This window comes from Schistocerca nitens, chromosome 4 (genome assembly GCF_023898315.1).
Source record: "Schistocerca nitens isolate TAMUIC-IGC-003100 chromosome 4, iqSchNite1.1, whole genome shotgun sequence".
Classification (NCBI taxonomy): Eukaryota; Metazoa; Arthropoda; class Insecta; order Orthoptera; family Acrididae; genus Schistocerca; species Schistocerca nitens.
The window spans coordinates 601,050,845-601,073,455 of record NC_064617.1 but is presented as its reverse complement, the minus strand read 5'-3'; the positions used below and the strand labels follow the sequence as shown (position 1 = coordinate 601,073,455).

General features: G+C 44.4%; 1 protein-coding gene across 1 annotated transcript in view; it reads left to right on the top strand.

Annotated features, from left to right (window-relative positions):
* Nucleotides 1–9,374: 9,374 nt before the first annotated feature.
* LOC126251612 (chymotrypsinogen 2-like) overlaps nt 9,375–22,611 on the top strand; it is a 392,513-nt gene continuing 379,276 nt past the window's right edge. The window contains exon 1 of the mRNA XM_049952152.1: nt 9,375–9,500. The gene's annotated coding sequence lies outside the window, so the exon portion shown is untranslated. The remainder of the gene's footprint in view (nt 9,501–22,611) is intronic.

Genomic DNA, 22,611 nt, shown 5'->3' with positions numbered 1-22,611 from the left:
GGAAAGAAATACTATAGGGGTAAGAACCACCAGCCTCCTATTGTGATGGGAGTGATAACGCATAGATAGAAGGGAGGAAGAGGAGAAGGAGGTGGACAGACAGAGAGGGGAAAGAGGAGACGGACATAGATAGGAGGGAGGAGGAGATGGACAGAGAGAGGAGCGGGAGAAGATGGTCAGAAGATAGGGACAACCAAAAAAGGTCGCATCTCTCAAGTTCATGTGACGTTGTAGTGTAATAAATATGTAATGTACTGAATCGACTGTGATTCTGCTATTTGTTTTTGCAGAGCAGACTGTAGTTCGTTACGAGATGCAGCTTGACTTTCTCGAAATTCTCGAGACATTTCCTCTATTCGATTCAGTAAAACTGTCATAGGGTCAACTACCTCCTGCACATTAGTTTGAGGCACAATAGTTTCACCCGATTGAGCCATCTTGGTCTGAGATCGTGTCTTATCCATATAATCACACAATAATTAATACTAAATGATGCGTTAAAAACTTGTGTAACATATACTGTTTACTCAGTAGCTAATGACTTGCTAATGGTTATGCAGATGGCCGTTTTGTGACAAATAGTCGTATTGAACTGACACACAATTTGTAACACAAACTACCGCTAATCTACTAAGGAAGTATGTGCCTGTCGACACTTAACTCTTTGCTACTACCCATAGACGAGTCAGCAGAATAGAATATGACAACGTACACTTACTCCTTGTAGATAACTGCGATATAGACTGGCATATCTCCGCTATTTATCTCCTTTGTTGTAACTTTGTTCTCTCGTTTTGTCACAAATGGTTACATGAAAAAGGAAATACAATTAACATCATACAATATTAATCACAATACACATACAAACTTTTGTTGCTATGACAACCGTGTGTGTCTGCTCATGTACGGTGTCCTGATCATCTGTCCCCAATGTGGTACATTCTGTGGTGTCACCGCTAGACACCACACTTGCTAGGTGGTAACTTAAATCGGCCGCGGTCCTGTAGTACATGTCGGACCCGCGTGTCGCCACTGTGTAATCGCAATCCTAGCGCCACCACATGGCAGGTCACAATACACGGACATGACCTCGCCCCAGTTGTACGGACGACATAGCTTGCGACCAGACCTACCAAGTCTTCCTCTCAATTGCCGAGAGACTGATAGAATAGCCTTCAGCTTATTCCATAGCTACTACCTAGCAAGGCGCCATTTGTATCAGTGCTTATAGCTTACTACTATTCAAGAGATGTATTCTAACAAGAGAATAAAGTTAAGTATATTATTCCAGCTACGTACTGTTCTTCTTATTCATTAATAAGTCTCATGTTCCAGTACTTCACGCCCGTCTGCGTTAGTTTAGCGTGCACTTTCAGCCACTTCATTCTACAAGGTGTTGGCCCAGCTGCCGACACATCACATGGCGACGAGAGACGGTGTTTTTTCTGCTTTGGACTGATTTGTTCTTTTTCCCTTTTTGTGCTCTGATTTGCTTGTGTCATGGCTTCGCCACAATCTCCAGATGTACTGTCCGAATTTTTTCGCTTGCAGAATCAGCAGACGCAGGCGTTATTGGAAGCCCTTGGACAGCTCGTCCAGGGTCAACGTGCGCTGCAAACCGATGCGGCAGCCGCCGCTTCATCGTTACCGCAGCCACACAACGCTGTCGCACCGCCATTTAGGCCCTTTGAGGCCACGTGCGAAACCTGGACTGAGTGGGCCAGCCAGTTCCAGTTTCATCTCGCAGCATACAGAATTCAAGGTAAAGAGCGGCAGCCGTTTTTGCTTTCTTGTGTCGGTGTGTCTACCTACCGTGTGATAGTGAAATTGTTTCCCCGACGCGACGTAGCAACTCTGACCTACGAGGAAATTTTGTCGGCTTTAGATGCCTATTTCACAGAAACAGTAAATGTAGTTGCAAAACGGTATACGTTCTTTCGTACAAAACGTACGGCCGGTCAGACTAATAGGGAGTGGGTTGCAACTTTGCAAGGCCTTACTAGAGACTGCGCATTTGCCTGTGAATGTGGCCTCCCATATTCCGATACAATGGTGCGTGATGCAATCGCACAGAACGTTTCTGATGTTCGCATACGGGAACAGATTTTGAAACTCGTAAATCCCTCCCTTCAACAAGTGATAGACATATTGGATAGGCAAGACACACTTGACTTTGCTCAGGACTCATTTGAAACTTCGCCAGCAGTGTGTCACATTAATCAGCCCGCCGGGCCCGCTGCACGGGACGCTAAGCGGCCCTCGCGCCCGTCGCAGCCTCGCTCGCAAACACGTGCGCCGCGTAAGCAAGCAACTGCAGTGAAATCATGCCCGCGGTGTGCAACTAGACATTCGCGTGAAAATTGCCCGTCACGCCAAGCTATTTGCTTTTACTGTCAAAAGAAAGGACATGTACAAAGTGTTTGCCAGAAAAAGCTTAGATCAGACAATCGCAATAATTCCAGGCCTTTTGCTTCGCGCCGGACTCGAACCCAGGACAATCGGGCTCGTGGACCTTCGCCCATGGACATTAATGTAGTTCATTCCCACCCGTCCAGTGACACTTTAGCTACCAGTGACTGTGTTCGTCCCACCCTAAGTGTGTGTCGACGTCGCAGGAAATCCCGTAAAGTCGCAAGTGCTTCTGTACCTGTATCAGTTCAAATTGCACGTGACAGTCGCTCTTGTCGTCAGCAGGACAATAAACTTTTTGTGGACTTAGACTTTGACGGCAAAGTGATACCATTCCAGCTCGATACCGGAGCTGCAGTTTCATTGCTTAATCACGACACGTACAAACAACTGGACAAACCGCCATTGCGTGCCGCCAATGTTAAGTTACATAGTTACTCCGGACAGCATATACCTGTGTTAGGACAGTGCAGCCTTCTTGCAACATACAAGGGACAAACAAAACTTGTATCATTTTACGTTCTTCGTTCTTCTAGTGCAGTGAACTTGTTTGGCTTAGATTTGTTTCAATTGTTTAATTTGTCTATAGTAAATCAGGTCCTATCAGTGAATCAGACTGTGCCTTCCGCCAGTGTTTCTAGTCTTTGTGAAGAATTTGCAGACATTTTTGCACCGGGCCTTGGTTGCGCTAAGAACTATGCTGCGCATTTGGAATTGAAAGACAACGCGCAACCGAAATTTTTCAGAGCGCGCAATGTTCCCCACGCATTGCGTGATGAGGTCGCAAGAACATTGGCCGATTTAGAATCTCAAGGTGTAATTGAACGAGTGCAGGCTTCTCTCTGGGCCTCGCCCTTCGTAATTTTGCCAAAACCTTCCGGAAAACTGAGACTTTGTGTGGACTTCAAGGCAACTGTGAATCCACAACTTGTGACTGCTACTTTTCCTTTGCCCCGCCCGGAAGATCTTTTTGACAAACTGTGCCCGGGAAAATATTTTTCCAAATTGGACCTAGCAGATGCGTACTTGCAGATACCTGTGGACGAAGAATCCCAGCGCGTCTTGGTGGTCAACACGCATCTTGGCTTGTATCGCTTCAAAAGACTGCCATTCGGGTGTGCATCCGCCCCTGCTTTATTTCAGCAATATTTACAAACTGTTTGTGCGTCGGTCCCTACTGCTGCGAACTATCTGGACGATATTGTGATCTCAGGACAGACAGAAGCAGAACATTTGCAAAATCTCCGAACATTATTTCAGGTATTGCGTCCGAATGGTCTTCGCTTGAGAAAGGACAAATGTGTGTTCTTCGCTCGGGACTTACCCTACCTGGGGCATGTCATAAATGCCCAAGGTATACATCCGAGTCCAGAGCACCTCCGTGCCATACAGGACTTACCTGCTCCGCAAGATTTGAAACAGCTACAGAGTGTGTTGGGTAAAATAAATTATTATCATAAATTTTTGCGCAATGCTTCTTCCATTTCAGCTCCGCTTCATCGCTTACGCCGTGAAGGTGTTCCGTTCGTCTGGACGACGGAATGCGAACGCGCCTTTCGCCAGTTGAAATCGACGTTACTTTCAAATACTTGCCTTACGCCATTCGATCCCCGAAAACCCCTTTTGTTGATGGTAGATGCATCGGATTTCGGGATCGGTGCTGTGCTTGCGCACAAAGATGGCTCGCATGATCGCCCTATTGCCTTTGCGTCCAAATTGCTCTCCTCTGCGCAAAGAAATTATTCACAAATAGAGAAAGAAGCTTTAGCTCTCGTGTTTGGTGTTACCAAGTTCCATGACTTCTTGTATGGTCGTCACTTTACCATCATCACAGACCACAAACCGTTGACATCGCTTTTTCATCCGAGCAAGCCTGTACCTCCACGTACAGCGCAGAAATTCATTCGCTGGTCACTTTTTCTCTCGCAGTACCGCTACGATATCTTGTATCGGTCCACTGCTAAGCACGGCAACGCTGATGCGTTGTCCCGTTTGCCTGTTGCTGAGGATAAAGCATTCGATTCTTCCGAACTTGCTTGCATGTTCATTGATTCGGAAGCCGATGACGTGGTCGCATCGTTTCCGATTGATTTTCGTCGTGTAGCTACAGCCACAGCTGCTGACCCTGTCCTTGCTACTGTTTTGCGTTTTGTTGCTACGCAATGGCCCTTGTCAAAGTCACGGATCGAGGATCCGTTGGTTCGCCGTTTTTTTGCTCACAAGGAGAGACTTTTTGTTCGACGTGGTGTTTTGTTGTTGCGTTCCGATAATGATCAATCCCGAGTCGTAGTCCCACGTTCGTTACAGTCCTCTGTCTTAAAGCTTCTTCACCAAGGACATTGGGGTATAGTGCGAACGAAACAACTTGCTCGTCAGCACTGTACTTGGTTCGGAATGGATACTGCGATTACGAATATGTGCTCCTCTTGCGTGGCGTGTGCCGAACAACAATCCGCACCGCCGCGGAAATTCTTTGCATGGCCGAAAGCCACTTCCCCTTGGCAACGCTTGCACATAGATTTTGCTGGTCCGTTCTGGAATGCTCGATGGTTGGTTGTGGTCGATGCTTTCAGTAATTTTCCTTTTGTTGTCCGGATGTCTTCCACGACGTCTTCTGCCACAATCCAAGCCTTGTCTGCTATCTTTTGCATTGAAGGTCTCCCGCAGACTATTGTTTCCGACAATGGCCCACAATTTATGTCCGCAGAATTTCAGTCATTCTGCAAGGCCAATGGTATTCACCATCTGACATCCGCGCCGTTTTCGCCTCAGTCAAACGGTGCCGCTGAACGATTGGTCCGGACTTTCAAGTCACAGATGTTGAAATTGAAAGAATCGCATTCTCGGGAGGACGCTTTGTTGCTCTTTTTGTCATCGTATCGCTCTCAGCCCCGCGATGGTCGCTCGCCGGCTGAATTGCTCCATGGTCGATCTCATCGCACCCTGATGTCTTTGCTGCATCCGCCGCATCAGGTTCCTGTGCAGCGGCAGACTCCTGCTTTTGCTCCTGGCGACGTTGTCTATTATCGCACCTATCGCGGTTCACGGCGTTGGCTCGCAGGGCGCATTCTTCGCTGCCTCGGCCGCGCGATGTATTTGGTTTTGGGGGCCTCTGGTGAGGTGCGTCGGCATCTCAATCAGCTGCGCCTCTGTCGTCGCCTGGGTTCTGCCGCTCCCCGTCTGCTTTCAGCGACGGAGCCGTCAGGTCAGCGCCCTGGGGACCCATCTACTGGCTCGCCTCATCCCCAGGTGTTACCGACGCTGCCTTCCATTTTGCCCCATGGCGTCGCGCCGCCGCCGCCACAGCAGCCGCCGCAGCTGCCGCCGGCGCCGCCCGCAGTGGACGCTTCGCTGCAGCCGCCACGCGCCTCCCTGGGTCGCGCGCCGCCGCTCGCTTCCCGTGACCAGCTGTCCTCCGCCATGGACCTCTTGCCCGCTCCGGACCAGATGTCGTCTTCGCCCGTCGGCTTCCCCGACGCAATGGAGGTCGACTCTTCGGCCCCTCGTGTATCATTACGTGCGCCTACACCTCATGTTGACGTGCACCCTGGACTAGGTTTGCAGGCGTTTCCTAGCTCCCCTCGGACCGAATGGCCGGGTGCGGGTGGCACGGCCTCGCCTGTTGTTAGGCTCCCCACCTCATCGCATACGTCAACATGGGGTCCTCCCCACGGCGGGCGGAAGCCTTATCTCACGACCGTTCGCCGATTTGCGGGGGAGGAATGTGGTGTCACCGCTAGACACCACACTTGCTAGGTGGTAACTTAAATCGGCCGCGGTCCTGTAGTACATGTCGGACCCGCGTGTCGCCACTGTGTAATCGCAATCCTAGCGCCACCACATGGCAGGTCACAATACACGGACATGACCTCGCCCCAGTTGTACGGACGACATAGCTTGCGACCAGACCTACCAAGTCTTCCTCTCAATTGCCGAGAGACTGATAGAATAGCCTTCAGCTTATTCCATAGCTACTACCTAGCAAGGCGCCATTTGTATCAGTGCTTATAGCTTACTACTATTCAAGAGATGTATTCTAACAAGAGAATAAAGTTAAGTATATTATTCCAGCTACGTACTGTTCTTCTTATTCATTAATAAGTCTCATGTTCCAGTACTTCACGCCCGTCTGCGTTAGTTTAGCGTGCACTTTCAGCCACTTCATTCTACAAGGTGTTGGCCCAGCTGCCGACACATCACATTCTTTTATGTGCTTGTCTATTTTTTGTTTGTCTGTTGTCGATGTATTATGCTCGCAGTAAAAGGTCGTAACAACGTGATAAAATTGTCTGTGATAGTGCTGTTAAAAGAATTGCTGTTTGTTGCGCGTATAAAGAGTCTTGGGAGAGACGGCTGGATATTGTTAGCAACTATTCATACATGAGATTGCAGATTCGAGTGCTGTTGTCCACGTCTCTTCCCGTACACGTCGCATTCAATCTGAAACAATTCTGCTATATCAATACTTCCAAAAATGCTAATAAAGGTCGTGACGCTCACCTTTGCTCTCATGAAATAATAACGGTTTATTGTGTCTCTTGTACAATTCTCCACATAACATCAAAAGAAGCGAACAGAAAACTCTAGTTACCCTTACTTACGAGTAAACCACAGAGAGAGTAATATTCCGAGTCAACGATATAATTATCATAGAGTCTCTCATCAGATAACATCTTTCTCACTTAGCTTTCTGACAGTCGATTCAGTACATTACATATTTATTACACTACAAAGTGCAAGGTGGGTTAATGACGTCACGTTGGCACCAAAGTTTCTTCACAAATATTCCCAACGCCATCGTGGACATGTCACGCGGTTATTAACATTTGAACCCATCTTTAGATGCCTTCGCGGAGATTAAGAGAACCGTAGCTCCTAGCACTGAAATCACGCGGTTGTCTTACGAAGGGCCGAGGAAAATGTTGCAGGCACACCGCCGCTAAGAACCGACTCAAAGAGGCCGCAGGCGCAGGCGTAAAGCGCCTCGATGCAACACCCCTTTCTCTGGAGCGTTCATTCCTACACATTTCGCAATCGAAATCGACAGTTCGCAGTGCGACGAGCAACAGGAAATCGTTCTTCACAAGCTTTGACACTGGTGACACCCTCGGGCGTTTCAAACCTTCTCTAAGGACATTGCAGAGCTGCATCCTCATCGAAAGCAATCGCACCTGTTTGGAGCGCAGCGCGACCGCAGTTTTTGCTCTCGTCTACAGGTTGGAACCATTAGAGCCCTTTCAAAACCATTTCAACGTGATGTAGTGCAGCGAAGAGTTCTTATACTTTTTTCGTCGCTCTTGCTTATATCTGTGTTGTGATCACGTGGCGATGTGACATTGACACACGGGTGAATTAAACAGCAGAGTGTCCTTTTAAGGCTGCCCACTTCTGCGAAACCCTCGGTGTCACCGGCCCACCTTAGTTGAGAATTTTAAAAGTGTATATCTGTGCAGACAGATCCCAGGCGCTTGTAGACCAGTAACCCTTTCGACTCTCTTCGATTGCGGATGACCTACAATCAGTGCATCCCCCCCCCCCTTGCGATCAAGCCGCAGGAGAACCCGAAATAGGAGAACGCGAAATAGGAGGCATAAAAAGACATAGGAACCTCTTGCTTCTTCGGATCAAGTTCAAATGGTGTTGAACAGTCGTTAATGGCTCCATCCTGTACACGAGAGCAACAGCTGCAATCGTGCTGCGCTCCAAAGGGGCGCGATCACGTTCAGTGGGGATGTCCGTAGAGAAGGGCTGAAAAAGTACGAGGGTGTGACCAAAGGTTGTCAAGGACTTTATCCTGTTGCTCATCTCAAACTGATGTTTCCGACTGCGAATTGTGTAGGAATCAACGCCCCGGGGAAAGAGTTGGTTTCCTCGAGGTGTTTTTTGCCATCCCCGGAGGCCATTCCGTGTCATTCTGAGCGGCGGTGTGTCTGGGAGGTGTCCCTCGGACACTCATAAAAAAACAGCGTCAGTTCAATGGTGTGATTCGTGGTTCTAACCTTCATGGCATGGCATAGACGACAAATGAAGGGGTGAAATATGGGTAATGAGGACTGTGACGACCTTATAGTCGTGTGACGCGTCCACGGCGGCGTTGGACAGAATTGTGGTGAAGTCTGGTGGTATTGTGATGTTATTAACCCACCTTAACCGAGCGAGGTGGCGCGGTGGTTAGCACACTGGACTCGCATTCGGGAGGACTACGGTTCAATCCCGCGTTCGGCCATCCTGATTTAGGTTTTCCGTGATTTCCCTAAATCGCTCCAGGCAAATGCCGGGATGGTTCCTTTCACAGGGCATGGCCGACTTCCTTTCTCGCCCTTCCCTAATCCGATGAGACCGATGACCTCGCTGTCTGGTCTTCTCCCCCAAAAACCACCCAACCCACCTTACGAGTCACATGAAATTCTGAGCTGTGATGTTTCGTTCTCGAGGGTGACGTCAGCAGGGCACCACGCTTCTGAACCGTTACGGAGGAAGATTGTGTGCACCTCGAGTCAGCTTTCTAGCTTAAGCGTTGGAACGGGTAGGAATTACGGGCTTTCGAAAAAGTGATCGTTTAATTCTGTTGCGCAGTGTAGGTACCCGGACAAGGCAGTCGGAAATAAGAGAAAATAGGGGCAGACAGTCATATTGTAAAGTAGCTTGCCCATTCAGGATCTGAAAGTGTAAGTTGCACAGCCATGCGATGGGACACGTCATTTGGCCATGGACTGAGGTCTCCTGTTTCCGGGCAGAGGCCGTGGGGCGTCAGCAGGCGGACGCGGCCCTTTCGCCGGCTCTCGCCGCTGCTATTGCCGCTGCTGACGGTGCGTGCCCCGGCTGGGCCGCGGGCCGCTGTGTCGTGCCGTGGTGATGAGCGCGATGAAAGTCGTGGCGCGGCGTGGGCCGGACAGCGAGAGTGGGGCACGGCTGGCGGCGGCTGCGGCGCCGCGCCGCCCGCCCACCGCTCAGTCGCCGCCTGCCGCCCGCTGCCTGCGCCCAACAGCCACTCCACTGTGCGTCCGCGACAGCAACCAGTGTCCGTGTCCCGCAGTGACCGCCCGACGACTCCTCCACGAGACTGCCGACCACTCGCGTCGCGTCGAGAGGTACGTCGCGGTGCTGCGCTGCTGCCTCGGTGTTTGCGATCTCGTCGGCAGTTGCATTTGCTTTTTGGGATGCTGTCGGCAGTGGACACAGGAAGAGCGCGGACTATTGTTACAACTATTCCGTGTGTATCTGTAGCTCCGTCTTGTGTAAATGGGATCGTATGATGGTTGGTCGAAAACTTTCAGAAAGTAGACACCAACAGCCGTAATTTTATTTAATAATTTTATTTACTGACCAGTTTCTCTGCCTCACTGGCACCTCTAACGACGTCTGAAAGGTCGACATCGACCGATAAGTTTTTACAAGTCTATGGAAACCAGCTGAATATAGTCCCTGTAACAGCACTAACGACTGGAAAAAAAATGGTTCAAATGGCTCTGAGCACCATGGGACTTAACATCCATGGTCATCAGTCCCCTAGAACTTAGAACTACTTAAACCTAACTAACCTAAGGGCATCACACAACACCCAGCCATCACGAGGCAGAGAAAATCCCTGAGACCGCCGGGAATCGAACCCGGGAACCCGGGCGTGGGAAGCGAGAACGCTACCGCACGACCACGGGATGCGGGCTAACGACTGGATGACTTACCTAGTTTCGTGTATAGTTGCCTGAAGATGGTGCCGATGAGACACCGAAACGGGTAGATAAATAAAATTATTCAATATAACTACATCTACTGGTGTCTATTTTCTTCAAGATTCCTTGTGTAGGTCTGAAGACATCAGTGTTGGACTTCAGTAGAAAACGACTGGGTTGCAGACATATTTTAACACTAGAAATGTATAGTTGCGGGATCCCTATAATTCAAAATCAGTTCAGTATATCAAGATGATATTCTAGGACAATGATTAGTTATACCACTACATAAAGACCAGCCGTTGTTGAATGTTGTTACCAGAAATCTCGAAAAGTACTAGAGTAATTTACTTCAAATTTTTACACGTCTCTCTAATGAACATTCGGACGGACATAGGCTATTCATTTTCGATAGAGAGACAAATATGTAAGATATAAGGAGGAACGTTGGACATAAACTCTTCCTTTTTGGTATATAATCTACAGGGTGTATCGTAATCCCGTAAAAACATACAGTTGAAAATACACGATACTAGAAGCAAAAAAGTCTCAGTAAACATTGGATCGAAAATGCATATCTTAAGAGCTACGAGCAATTTTTCATCTTAGATACTGTGAAACAATTCTCTTCTACTGGAAGTACTTTGCTTTCCATATTTTGGGAACTGGTAGTATGGACCAAAATAAGAAAAAAAAGTCCAGCAAACATGTGCTCGAAAACGCATACATTAAAACTTACGAGCGCTTGATCATTTAAAGAGTTGTGTTTCGAAGTAGCAAAGATGAACAAGTGCTCATAGCTCTTAAGGAATGCATTTTAGGCTCTACAGTCTGGAGCCGAGCGACCGCTACGGTCGCAGATTCGAATCCTGCCTCGGGCATGGATGTGTGTGATGTCCTTAGGTTAGTTAGGTTTAGGTAGTTCTAAGTTCTAGGCGACTGATGACCTCAGAAGTTAAGTCACATAGTGCTCAGAGCCATTTGAACCATTTGAATGCATTTTAGAGCACATGTTTACTGGACTTTTGTTCTTGTTTTGGTCCATACTACCAGTTCCCAAAATATGGAAAGCAAAGAACTTGCAGTAGAAGAGATTTGTTTCACAGTATCGAAGATGAAAAATTGCTCGTAGGTCTTAAGGTATGCATTTTCGACCCTATGGTTACTGCGACTTTTTTGCTTCTAGTGTCGTGTACTTTCAACACTATGCGTTTACGCCATTAATTATGATGCACCCTGTATATCTAATATATATAAGGGCGAACGTTTTTACCGAAAATCTCCAAAAGTTCTTCACCCATTTCCTTCAAATTTTTACACAACACTCTAATGAATATATGGAACGTTGTTAGCAAAAACCTAGGAAGTTCTTCATCGGTTTACGTCAAATGCTTAGATGATCCTCTAACAAACATTCACGCGGACATATTTTCCAACGATGTACAGGTTTTCTATAAAAATTGACTGCGAGGAGCCGGCCACAGTGGCCGAGCGGTTCTAGGCGCTTCACTCTTGAACCGCGCGACCGCTACGGTCGCAGGTTTGAATCGTGCTTCAGGCATGGATGTGTGTGATGTCCTTAGGTTAGTTAGGTTTAAGTAGTTCTAATTTCTAGGGGAGTGATGACCTCAGATTTAAATCTCATACTGCTCCGAGCCATTTGAACCATTTGACTGCGAGGAAGATAGTACTGAGCAGTACTATGAGAATGTGTGGTTTCGTTTTATTGTACGCCGTCAGTTTAAACTACGACAGTAGGGCGTTTGTGCCATTAAGGAAATTTTTGTACCAAATACGTTCTTTCCCTCTAAATATGATAATAAATAAAAATTTATACACAACATTGTCCTGTTTTAGTTTGTTCTTGGCAATCTGAGTCGTCCAAAACTTTGTAATCCTACGTGGAGTGGCCGAGCGGTTCTAGGCGCTACAGTCCGGAAACGCGCGACCGCTCCGGTCGCAGGTTCGAATCCTGCCTCGGGCATGGATGTGTGTGACGTCCTTAGGTTAGTTAGGTTTAAGTAGTTCTAAGTTCTAGGGGATTGATGACCTCAGAAGTTAAGTCCCATAGTGCTCAGAGCCATTTTCAATCCTACGTGTTCGCTGATTGAAACTATCCGAAATACTGTCACCAAAGCTACTATTCTCACACATCCAGCAGATGGAGAGGTCTCTCTCTCATACGCAGTATACCAGTGATCACAACCGATTTATCCATTCATTTTCCCGATCAAGGTTTCGGTTGCAATAACAATAAGCACGAGTCAAGGTTAGAGAGACGGGGGAGAAGGAGATCGACATAGAAGGTATGGGAAGGAAATGGATAGATGCGTGAAGGAGGAGATGGACTGAGAGAGTGGGAAGGAGGAGGAGGAGCTTTAGAAAGGTGGTGAGGGGTGGAAAGAGAAAGAGAAGGGCTACGAGGGGATGGACAAAGGGAGGGCGAGGAGGATGAAGAGGACAGAGAGGGGAGGGGAAGATTAGAACCCATGTCCAATTCCCATTCATATTTAGCAATTGCACTGCACTGACCTGTTCCTTAATGTTATTATGTGATCGACACCCTTCAGCTTTCTTATTTAGAGATGTTTGTTTAAAGGAAAGACATCAAGTGCTCTCCAAGAAAGCGCAATAGTACCCCTATGTTTTCAGTACGCACGGTCGATTTAGCAGACAGGGTCAGCACCTGCATAAGACTGTTCACTGCAGATGCTCTTGCGTACCCGGAGCGTATCGTAACGCATGGAAGGAAGACGGAAGACAGGTGTAATGAACAGCAGCATCTCTGTTTACGCGTTGATCTTCTTCTTCTTCTTCTACTTCTTCCTTTTCTTCTACTTCCTTGCCCTTTTCCATTGTCTCCATGTGGAGGTAATTTTTATACTGTTTCTGCAATGTTGGTGAAGGTGGTGGACGGATGTCCTTTCTCACAGTAACACTCCCGCCCCCTCCCCCCCCCCCCCGCCCCCCGCCACTCCTGGACGAAATCTGGATCTGCATGTGGAGTAAATATCATGATTTCAAGTCTGGGAACTTTCCACAAATATCCGTGTAGCGCGTATAAGAGGCATGACGTAGCTACCCTCCCGATATTTACCTGGATGGATGTGGAAAACCGTCTAAAAATCACACCCAGGCTGCCCAGCTCACCAGGTTAATCCGCGAGACGGATCGATCTGGGGCAGGCTCGCTTCCCTGAATCCCAGAAATGGCACGTTACTGAGCTCTGATACCCGGACGGTTGTGTCTTTACATTTGGTTTTATCTGAGGTAATATTTAGGCAGAGAGAAAGAATCCTGCAACAACTTATTACAAGTTCATTGGAGAACCTCTTTAACACATTACAGTACAAATATTTAGGCTTAATACTAAGAAGCGATATGAAATGAGTCAATCACACAAAAGCAGTATTAGGGGCGGTGAATGATTTCCAGAAAACGTTCTGAGAAATGCACTGTATGAGTAAAAGAAATGTCGTACAAGAGGCTTATGCAACGAATTTTAGAATACCGTTCCAGAACTTGGGGTCCTATGAGGTAGGCAGACATATAATGAAATCCTCTGGAAATATCCCTGAACAACGTCCGTTGATGAAGTTCACCTATATGAGAATATACAAAATAATTTCCATTGTTACGTATGCTAAAAAAGTTTCGAATAGCAGTTTGTAAATATGTTTCTTAGACATGCAAAAATAGTTTCTATTAATCAAGTTTCCGCCTGATTTGCAATTAAGTACTTCACATTTTTACCTTTAGACCTAATCCTATATCGTTCACTGTCTGGCAACTACTCAATTTATTACAAGTTTCCAATATCGTTTTGTTCTTTTCCTCTAGTTACAAAAAATAGAGGTTTTCATCTGTGAGATGTCATTTGAGTACTCGAAATCGAGCCCTCAGTTTCTCTCTATGTGCTGTGAGAGACAGCCGTACTCTTGAAGTTCCCATTCGGTGCACATACAGAAACTCTTCAATGAGCGTAAGGATGGCCTTTAGTCCATCGTCGGTTGCCAGAAATTACTAACATTCCAGCCCGCCTCTGCGGCCGGTTACACAGAGCAGCTCTAGCTGACCGTGCGGTCTGAGTCTTGGCTTTGAACTCTCAGTACTTGGTCAACCGAATGAGATTCACACTTATGTGAAATTCTTAATGACCAGGTGTACACGGAATATAAGACTGCGTTTTTACATATAGAGATAATAATCTGTAAGAATTGTGATTATTGTGGAGATTATGCCTTTAGACAAAACGGTACTATGTACATATTTTCAGTTTCTCTATTTCCAGAAACGTATATAACACATTAGAAAAGACAGATACAGGAGAATGAATAAGAGAGTGTTTGTATTTAAGTTCATAAATTTTCATCGAACCTCTTTCTGCAGGTTGCATGAATTGCTTCTTGTTCAGCAGTAGTACTAGTTACTATGATGTTTCCTAGATCAGTACATTTGCTTCGTATTCTGTAAATCTGAATCAAATTGACGCTTGTAGCTAACGCTGGAGAATATGATCTTCCTTGAAAAACATGCACTTATTTAATAATTATTTTAGTGTGTCCCAACGTGGTATACTACTGAAGAAGATAAACCAGAAGGAGTGTTCTACTTATGTGTTACAACGCCTCTGCAGTACAGCGACAGATATTAAGTCTCGTGGCAGACTGCCTCATCTACTTGTGGAAATACCACTAATCGTTGCAGGCGCTCTGGAGAGTGAAATCCAAGGAGCTACTTTGATGTTCCGTACGCGACTTACGTGTAGAGCTCCCCATTGCAGAACTCTGTCCTATTCCAGCTTATAATATATCACGTCTAACCGAGAATCAAGTCAAATTCTGAAGACAGTGTCACTAATAAGGTTCAACATTTAATAAGGAAAGGGTATTTATTACTGTCAACAACGTACAGCCAGAACAAAACTGAACTCCTGGGTGGAGAGTGCAGCTATTTATACAGACATGGAATATTCCGGAATGCTTGTGCATATACGAAAATAGAATATTAAAGAATATACACACATTAGACATTTCAGAAATGAAAATTGATAAACTGAAATTTGTGGTAAGGACTATGGGACGAAACTGCGGAGGTCATCGGTCACTAGGCTTCCGCACTACTTAATCTAACTTAAACTAACTTACGCTAAGGGCGACACACACACCCATGCCCGAAGGAGGACTCGAACCTCCGACGCGCGAACTTTCAGGAAAGATAAATGCTAAATATCAAGTAATTGCTAGTGTCAGGGCCTGAACTGGAGACGAGCAACACGCCTTCTAGCAACGCTTTTTTCTATATTTTTTTTAATGGCTAACTTTCTTCAGCTATTCTCTTTTTCCGTAAGAAGCTTGAGCCTGTAAAATTAACTAAGAAGTTCTATTTCCTCTTAAAATCAAAATTTTCTTCTCTAACGGGACTGTTGTTATTTAATTTGTGGCGCATGAAAAAGGTGGTGTTACTTCGTTTGAAATGAAGGCACTGAGCTTTACTTCTACGCAAACTCAAAACTTCCTCTGAAATGTAATTATGTTGTTTTCCTTTTAAAAATAACATTAGTTTCGTAAAAAGTGCATGAAAGGGCACATTTCTGCTTTTTCCCGTTGCTGTTGAAATGTGGCCCCTTCTTGTTTCAAGTACAGTTTGAATTCAGTTACAGATTTACTTCCATTGTTGATGACGTAGTTTATATAGGAGCATATATGCCACGTAACTGTTTTGGTCCTTGTAGTAGTAGTAGTAGTAGTAGCAGCAGTGGTAGTAGCTTTATTCATCCTCAGAGCCCTTTTTACAAGGATATAGGACATGTCAAACTATTTACAAGTTTAGACCAATTTAGAATAAGCTAATTCGTATACACATACATTTACAGACTTCTAGTTAGAGACAATCATTAGATTTACTCCTGGTATACAATACTTTTTTTACAAATAATTTATTAAATAATGTAATGCCACACTGTTCACTCATATCTCACTGCCAGTCACTACACATTGTTTCATAACACTTCACACACACACACACACACACACACACACACACACACACACACAGACACAGACACAGACGCAAACACACACTGGTGATCTCTGGGCCATTTTCTGTACCGCAACTTCCCATTTTCTGTCCTGAAAACTGAGTCACCATCCATTTATAATGAGTGAGATGTTGAGCTCAGAAAGAGGAAGAGGTGTTAGTATTGTGCTATGCATAACTTGGGGGTAAGTTTTTCTAGAAAAGAAAAAAAGAAGGAAAAAACATAGTGTGAAGGTGTTATGTGGAATGTTGGATGTTTTTAATCATTATTATTATTTATTTGTATAGCATTTTTTTTACCAAACACCTATTCTTTTTGTTTCTAAGTAATCCTTCAGTTTATAAAATGCATTGCATAACAGGTACTTTTTAGGTACCTTTTTAAATAAATGTATTTTTGCAATTTCTTTAATTTCTTTTAGTAATTTATTGTACCGCTTTATTCCTTGGTAGAAAATGCTGTTTTGAGTTATTTGTTTATTTTTGGTTGGCAAGTGTAAGTAGAGTTTAGCTCTTGTTCCATGGTCATGGACAGAGCTGTTTGTGCAGTAATTACCAATGTTATTTTTGATGTGTACAACTGACTGGTAAATGTATTAAGACAGAGCAATAAAATCCCCAATATTTTGAACAGATCTTTACAATGAGCTCGACTACTATTTTTGGTTATTATTCTTATGGCTCCTTTCTGGAGTTTCAAAATTGAGTTCATATTTTGTGCACTTGTTCCCCAAAAAAGAGTGCCATAGCTAAGAATTGAGTGTACATATGAATAGTATGCAACTAAAAGACACTGCATGTTACAAGCTGATGATAGGATTCTAAGGGCATAACATGCTGATGGATTCTGTTTGCAAGTACCTTCGTGTGCTCACACCACTTCAACTGAGAATCAATATTCATTCCTAGAAATTTTGTATTTGTTACACAGTCTATAGAGGTGCCATCTACATGTAATTTAACATTGTCATTTTCCCTGTTCAAACGAAATTCATGGCATTAGTTTTCTTTATGTTCAATGTCACTTTATTGCTTATTGACCAATCGTAAGCTTCCTTGAGAGTTTCATTTGGTTTCTCTGCAAGGAGTTCTCTTGTTTTCTCAATGACTATAATATTGCTGTCATCAGCGAAGAGAATTTTTCCACCATGAGTAACACTACTGGGAAAGTCATTGCTGTATATAACGAATAGTATTGGTCCTAATATGCTACCTTGCGGAACCGCTTTATTAATGTATTTTGGTTCTGATAAGTGTTTTACTAAAAGTTTGGATCTATTTGAAGTATCTGTTACCTCTAGTCTTTGTACTCTCTGCTATGATCGAATCAGTCATTAGCTACAGCTCTTATTCCTAATGTTTCTAATTTATTTAATAGAATCTTGTGGTTGACTGTATCAAAGGCCTTAGAAAGATCCAAAAATATACATGTGACACACTTATCTTTGTCACGTTCTCAGCTTCACTGGGGGAGAGGGGAGGGGGGTTGCAGTGGGGAGAATGTTGCGAGAACAGAGGAGGCTCTGTCCTGGAACTGCAGAGTGTGCAGTAGAAACATTTTGATTGGGGAACAAAAAAAGAAAATCTGTGCCCTTCAGGCACAATTTGAGGAAGCGAGGAAGGAACTGATAAGGAACAAGGGAGATAAGGGGGAAGAGGGTGGTTGGGAACTGCCAGCTGGTAGGAGGGTAGGAAGAAAGAAAAAGCGATCTGACAGTTTTATCATCAACACCAAAAACAGTTATCTACCACTGCCCGAATTAAGTGGAGAAGAGCCTCAGGTAGAACGAGGAGCAGGAAATGTGGAGCACACTTCAACCAATGCCAAGAAGCCTAGGAATGTACAAAGTGTTACGAAGAAGAAAGTGCTGCTGCTGGGTAGTAGCCATGGGGGAGATGTAGACCCTCAGTTACAGGAAAGTTTAGGGGAAGCGTACCAGGCCACCAGTATCTTCAAGCTAAAGGACCATGTAGTAATAGTGGGTGGGCAGGAAACATTTCGGACAGGGGTGGGGCATATGACATAGGTGGTGAGCTGGACAAGATAGCTTCCCTGATTCATGGCACCAACATACACTCTGTTGAGCTGTTCAGGCGTCATGATCGACCACACCTTGATGGAGCTGTAAGGCGAATCAATGTGGAGTTAGGATGACTCTGAGGGCAGCCAACTTTGCTCATATTACTCTGGTGCCCGTAGGGACTATCAACAGATGGGGTTTCACTGTGCATGGCCTACACCTAAACAGGACTGGCAAGGGAAGATTGGTACAACTAGTTCATGAAATTATAGGGGGTGGATCTCGGGCCACACATAGTCAAATATCTGTTGTCATGGGTAGAAAAAGAAAGTCTTCTTTAAGAGAAATGCAGGCAGCAGGTTCCCCTGTCTAAAGAGTATCTCCAGCAGTTTAAAAAAATACTGGAGCAATCACTCCAAGGCAGATTTTAACACCACAAATATCACACATACCAGATGTCACAAAGAAAAACAAACCACTGGAAAGAGTAACACGGTACATTTCACGGACTTAAAAATTCTCTGTCAATCAATAAAAAATAAAATAGTACTATTAGAAGCTGGGCTCCAATCTTTGAACTTCCCCGTAGTTTATGTTACTGAGCATTGGTGTAGATACACAGAAATCCAATATGTAGTATCGCATCTGTTGTATGAAAGGGCAAACTCTTACTGCATAACTGCTTTAAGGGGAGGAGGATCATGCATTTGCATCAGAAAAGTAACACAGTTCAAACCAAGACGTGACCTCAGTACAGTAAGTGAAGGCAAAATCTTCGAAATATCAGATACTGAATTAACAGGGCTTGGTATCACCAAGAAATTAATCATTTTGTGTGCGTATAGTTCTCCCAGTGGTAGTGTGGACACTTTTTTCAATAAATTAACAGAAGTTTTAGGTAAAGTCTCAAGTACAAAGCTCGACAATTCTGCGTGGGGACATTAACATCAACACTAATATCATAAATGAATCCAGCGGCACCCTCATAAACATCCTTCAAAGTTTCGGCATGTCCCTATTGGTCAATGGTGCAACAAGGGTTACTACAATGACTGCATCAGTAATTGACGATGTGACCACAAAGATGGTCAGGGAATAATGTGATGTAGGTGAAAAAGATCTCGTACTATCAGACCATCTGTGACAAATAACAACACTAAAATAAGGCATCGAATCATTCCATAAACTACAAGCCTACAAACGACATATATATTAAAAATCAAAATAAAAGATTTTTCAGAAGAACTGGCAAAACAAAGCTGGGATGAAGTGTATAAGGAAACCAATGTGAATATGAAATTCTCTAAATTCTCCACATTATTTAAATTGAACTTCGAAAAGGCATTTCCTAAAGTATGCATGTCTGTATCAACATCTCACAAAAACAAATGGAAAAGAGCAGGTATTAAGAAGTCCCCACAAACACTTAAATACCTCAGTTCCATGAAAAAGAGTCGCAATGATCCAGAATTCTTAAATTTCTATCACAGATACTAAAAGATCTATAGGGAGATGATGATTGCTACAAAAAAGTCATTTAATGACAAAATAATATAAAATGCACACAATAAAAGCAAACCCGTCTGGGATGTTATAAAAAACGAAACGGGGAGAGGCAAACAAATTCAGAATTGCATACTGCTAAGGTAGGGGGATAAAGTAATAAATAATCCACAACACTTGTCAAACTATGTAAACGGACATTTTTCAAGTGTTTCAGAGAAGTTACAGCAAAAATTCCCAAAGCAAATATGACACTTGTAAGTAATGAAGTTACTTCTAACCACAGGGAATGAAGTCACTAAAACTATTCAAAAACTAAAAAAACAAAAAGTCTGTAAGCTTAGATGAAGTACCAATGTGTGTACCGAAACAATGCATAGAGATTATACATGGCCGCTTAATAAATATATTAAATGAATACTTCACATCATGGAAATTTCCAGAGCAGTTAAAACACGCAAGAGTTGTACCTTTGCTAAAAAAAGGTAATGCAGAAGACATAAAAAATTACTAGCCCATTTCCCTGCCGTCACCATTCTCATAGATAGTAGAAGCAATTACTAAAGACAGAGTAATGAATTACCTGAATAAATACAACCTTTTAAGAGAATCACAGTTTGGTTTCCGAAGTGGCAAAAATACGGGATCAGCTATAGTAGAATTCACTAAAGTTGTACTTGATGCTCTTGACAAAGATGAGTGTCTCACATGCCGAGAACGTTTTCAATTCCGTGTACGTTATCCTCCGGGTATTAAGTTCTGCCGTTGTTGTTGTTACTAACGTTGCAAATTTTCTTTTGATCCAATTTCTTGGTTCAAGAACTGTTTGAACACAGTTACAGATTTATCTCTATCGCTGATGACGTAGTATGAATACATAAGCGACGTAATTGGTCTCGTCTTTGAAGCCGAGAACGTTTTGAAATCCGTGTACATTATCTTCTGGGTGTTAACTTTTGTTATTCTTGTTTTTAATAGCGTTGCAAATTTTAATTTAATCCACTTCCGTAAAGCAAGGATTATTGAATAGCCGACTGTTCGATACAGTGATGCGTTGGTCGAGCGCAGCATTCAACGTAAAGTCGCATCCGAAGTCAGACCACACTAGCCTTCAGTTCGTATCTATGTTTTTTATTTGGCTGACTGGTGTGTGCACTGCATCTTTCTGTAGTTCTCCAATAGGTCTTTTGTAATGAAATTCTTTTCATTTGAGAGTTTGGTAGAATTCCCGTTGTGTTATTAAGAGTGCGAGTAATATATGTGGTTATCTGTGGTTGAGCTCTACCTGTTGTGGTAAGTGCACAAGCGGCCATCAAAAGACCTGACTGATTCTCTGGTTGCTGCCCCCCCCCCTCCCCTCCCCAGTGAAGCCTATTCCATCTTCATCTGCCGGTTTTGTCAACTGGTCTCTGCCTACATAGAGTTGCATCCCTTTCCCTTTCCAGTTATCGCTAACGACTACGCCACATCGCATGAGTAAGGGAGAGCGGTAATATACATTTGACTAGTCTGTCTATCTACTATTTGAGTTTACAGCGGCAACACTGTTCTTGTTCCGCCAGTCACATGCTTTAAAACGCCAAAGAAATGCTGAACTGCAAACATTGCCTTATCTAAACTCCGTCTGAAGAGGTCTGGGAAGAACTGAGCGGTTCTGACCGGCCGCCGTGTTTTTATTCTCTTCCTCTAGGCGTCACTGAATGTGGATAAGGAGGGGCGTGAGGTCAGCACACCGCTCTCCCTGCCATTGTCGGTTTTAATGACGAAAAACATTGCCTTACAGTGCTCCCAAAATGTGGATTCTAATTTCACATAGATATTGTTTATGGAAGTAAATTTTCTGCTTGATTACACGCTCATGTGCTCGATTTGCGATAGTGATGCTTATACCTAGTGTCCATCTTAACAATAAAAATTAAAAGGAAGTATTTGAATTGGAAATACCGTAGAATACGCTGCAAGCTACAAGCCGTTGTGTGACATTTAATTTGAAGCTCGTGTAATTACTCATCTATAGATCTCGTTAAGCGCGTTACTTGTTTCAGTGTTCCCTTAGACAACCTGGCACGCCTCACGCCTGTGACCTTGGTCTGTAATTTGCGGGGAGTCGCCGCTAACGAGCAGTGCCCGGTAGCTGGCTGAGGAAGCACACTCCTCATTCATCTGGCCCTTACATCACCTCTAGGTTAAGGGGCAGCTGAGCTGAGCCCAGCCGAGCCGAGCCGAGCCAAGGTTTTCCGGCAGTAAAGTTGCCAGCTGAGAAAAACTAACAGCATGGGCTCTTTACTCTTAAACCGCCGATAGTGGCAGATCTCAAGTACCGTAATCAAATGTTACGAAACTGATTCGCTTTTATCGAATCCGGACTGACATCAGCGTTTGTGACAGACAGACGAAAATCTGTACCGGACCGGGACTTGAACTCGGGATTTCCCGCTTCAGCAAGCGGTCGCCTTAATCCTTTCGCCTATCTGAGCACACTTCCAAGTCTAACCCAAACTTCTATATGTCACGGAATCGACAGCCCTTACGTTCACACATTTCGCGACTCTTGCATAGCGAGGGACAAATCATTTTTTAACACTCGTTTTAGCCCGTTGAGGCATTGATACATTATTGAAGATTACGATGTCTGCGTTTATATAGTGCCTGTATCTTCACGTTACAATGTCCTCCAGACGTGCATCCATAAACACAGACATTATAACATCAATGTAACATGGCGGACGTCAGCTTCAGGCTCGTAACGTCATCACAACTTCCCTTATTACACCTCCATGTGTGGTAGCACATTTATATTTTGATAGTCTTTCACTTGTTTTGAACTGTTTTCACAAATGTGCTGTAGGTCGAAAAGCGTATACACGTACATAAATATAGACTAATCACACTCTACTACGAAACTATGTAACCATTACTGCAAACAGTAAGTAATTTTTCGGTGTTGTCTTAGTTTTTTATCCACA